Source organism: Myotis davidii, unplaced genomic scaffold (genome assembly GCF_000327345.1).
Source record: "Myotis davidii unplaced genomic scaffold, ASM32734v1 scaffold329, whole genome shotgun sequence".
NCBI classification, from domain to species: Eukaryota; Metazoa; Chordata; class Mammalia; order Chiroptera; family Vespertilionidae; genus Myotis; species Myotis davidii.
In genome coordinates, this window is record NW_006300374.1 from 1,925,601 (window position 1) to 1,928,496 (window position 2,896).

A 2,896-nucleotide genomic window follows, 5' to 3' on the forward strand; every position below is an offset into this window, starting at 1 on the left:
CCCGCAGTCCTGCCTGGCTCCGGGTGGCGCCTGTCCTTGAAGTCAGGTTGAAGCCAGCGGGCAGGGCACGGCCTTCCTGTTCCTTGGTTATTCGGTGCAACCTTTAGTCTAGGAAAAGTGCCAGTCTTCATTTACAAGAATCATATCTCCCTAAATGGGGCAATCTGCTTTAAATGCCTTCTCAACTGGCGCCTTCCCCATCTCACGATTGGCATAATTAAAGGAACAGGCTCACCTTTTAACTGCTTGTACAAGCTAGGTCAGGGTGGGTGGCTGGGGGCCATGTTGGGGTGTGTGTGTGCGCACGCGCGCAAAGATCAGATCCTCAGATCAAATCCTCGAGCCCTCAAAGTGGTGATTTTCAGGAGTGCTAAGAGTCATAGGTATGCATAAGTTTACCTTTGCTTTTTCCCTATGGAATATTTTTAGAGCAGCCTGGTTGCAGTGATACACAGGATTTGGGGATCTTGCTGGAAGAAATGCATGCTGAGCCAAGAGAGATTCCTCTCTCTGCATGGTCCCCAGATGGAATTGACTTTATCACTCCTGACACTTGGGTGTCTTTCGCCTCTGCTGTTTCCCCCTTTCTCCTCCCGCACGGCAGTCTCAGGTGAGCGCCATGGTGTTCTTCATCACCAAGTCGGCGCTGGTCTGCGAACCATGTGACACATAGGTCGTCTCCCGTGGTGCTTGTCCTCTCTGATTTCTGGGTCAGCTGACAAGCCAGCCCCTTTGATTGAGCTCCTTGGGAACCTGGATTTGCATTCCTACCTGCCGCTTGGTTACCCCAGACACTCCTCCCGGGCGTGTCTGTGGCTGCTGCTACCCTCGGTTCCATCAAGGCAGGCGCCGTCTCTGAGCGCTTCTCTCTCAAAAGTCAGTCTTTCAGCAGCATTTGAGGCCACTGTATGTAAAGCCCTGGGGACAGAACAGAAAACACACCCAGGCCTTCTGGAGCGTTTGAAGAGGGCCGGAGAACCTTGGACAGATGCCCGCCGCGCCCTCCCAAGCACAGATAAAGACGCCCTCCTGTAGGATGTGAACTTGGGGTTGACTTCCTGGTGGTGGGGACAGACTTGTGCGCATGTCCGCCTACTGTGTCATCCAGGTCCCCTCTGTGACTTAAGCCTGAGCGGCCAGAGTTCAGCCTGCAGCCGTGGCATCGACTCATGTTGGCAGTTCTGGCGTTTTCAGGCTGGAAAGCCCCTCGCGTTTCAGCAGAGCAGGTGCGGCCAGTTCTCCATGTGCTTGGCAGAGGCTGTTGTTTTTGGTTCGTTCTGCCGTGAGGAAATACGGCTCAGTGAGAAATGGGATTTGCTTTGCAGAAGATGACTGTGGAGAATCATGTCCTCAAAAGGCAAAAGAAACCTAAAGACACGGGTCCGGAGGGAGTATTGGGTGTAGCTGTCTAACCCCAGTAAGTTAGCGTTGGGTGCCTGGCTTTTTAGCAGTTCAGAAGCCAGGCGGAGCTGATGGTGCAGAGGGAGCGAGATGAGAGTGGAGGTGAGAAAATCGCATGCAGACACCGAGGAATGAGGAGGCTAACAGACGTCACACACCAGGAGGGGCCATGCAGAACCCGGCAGTAGGAGCTGCTGGAATATAAAAGAACATACTTTGTTTTGCCGTGTGCGAGACGATCGGAGAATAAGAGCTCTCTGACGCATTACGTCCAGGTGTCTCCAGGACATCTATGCAAGTGTCCTTGAGGTGCAAGAGGAGCAGACTCAGAGCGGGAAATAACTGGCATTGGGGGCAGAGCAAGCGGGGAGGCAGGGAGGACGGAGCCGGAGCCGCAGCGCGGCTTGCACTTCAGTCCCTGTTCAGCCAAAGGAAGCTGAGTCTGTGCGGGAGGGGGTGGGTGAGTGGTGGTTGGAGAACATTTGAAAGAGTTTCTGAGTGTGTGCGTGTGCCCACGCGTGTCTGGTGTCCAAGAGAAAAGGCAACATTGTTGCCTATCTGAGAACAGTTGCAATTCAGGGTGGAAACAGTTTTACCTGGTCCAGAGAATATACAAAGTATACTTTTGAAATGGGCTAGTAGTAAGCTTTCCTGCCTCCCTCTCCCTTTCTTCTGTGTTCTTTTGGGGAAGCACAGGAGCTACACGTATAAAGTGGTGGAAAATATAGTTCTGAAAAGCATTTATTAGAGGTTAACCTTTTTTTTTTAATATATTTTATTGATTTTCCATAGAGAGGAAGGGAGAGAGACAGAGAGTCAGAAACATCGATGATAGAGAAACATCGATCAGCTGCCTCCTGCACACTCCCCACTGGGGATGCGCCCGCAACCCATGTACATCCCCTTGACCGGAATCGAACCCGGGACCCCTCAGTCCGCAAGCCGACGCTCCATCCACTGAGCCAAACCGGTTTCAGCCAGAGGTTAACCTTTGAGCCCACCGGTAGTTCAGGAGAGGATCTGGACAGCTGCATTTTTGCGGAGTGTTTTCAGGAGTGTTTGAGTTCTACCTCCTCCAGGCCTTCGTCATTTCTCATTAATCCTTATATCTCTCAAAGTGTGCAGTTCAGTGCCTAGCACCTAATAGTGGTAAAATTAATATGTGTGGTTGACCCAGCAGAAATACATGTTCCTTCACCCATCCATCCATCCATCCATCCATCCATCCATCCATCATCTATCCATCCATCCATCCAATCAAACAAGGCAACCTTCACCAAACACCCCCAGCTGTTCACTTCCTTCTTATAGGTAGAACTGGTAACATGCCCAGCTCAGAGCAGTTACTCCCAACACAGGAAGTCGTTAGCTCATACTAATCAGGGCTCAGGAGAGTCAAGAGGGGGAAGGTGGGAGGCGGTTGGAGGTGGTGTTGGGGCTGGCATCTGAACCAACTCAGGGTTCTGCCAGAGGAGGCAGGAATGGCTATTAGGAA